We start from the raw sequence: 427 nt of genomic DNA, 5'->3' as shown, positions 1-427 counted from the left end.
AGCCGGTGGTGGCCTCGGTGTTATTTTGTATTAAAATGAGGAGGAGGAAGAAGAAGCAGCGGCAGCGGCGGCAGCGAGCGGTAGCGGAGAGGAGGAGAGGCTGTGAGCAGGGGACGGCGGCGGCAGCAGCAGCAGGAGGAGGAGTAGTGATGAGTCAACTAATAATTTAATGGGGACAGAAACAGAGAGGGAGAGGGGGGGGAGCAGAGCGAGCAGCTCCGGCCGGGGACACACATACACACACACACACGCACACGCACACACAGATATCCGTGTAACATCCAGCAACAACACCGAACCGGCCTAAATCACCACCGTGCCCAGGCAGCCAGGGGAAGGGAGCACTAAAAAACTGAAAGGGAGGGAGACAAAAAAACAAAGCCTGCCATTATTATTCTTTTTCCATTATTATTGTGGTTTGGTATTT

This window comes from Meleagris gallopavo, chromosome 6, assembly GCF_000146605.3.
Source record: "Meleagris gallopavo isolate NT-WF06-2002-E0010 breed Aviagen turkey brand Nicholas breeding stock chromosome 6, Turkey_5.1, whole genome shotgun sequence".
Classification (NCBI taxonomy): domain Eukaryota; kingdom Metazoa; phylum Chordata; class Aves; order Galliformes; family Phasianidae; genus Meleagris; species Meleagris gallopavo.
Note: the sequence above shows the minus strand (reverse complement) of the source record.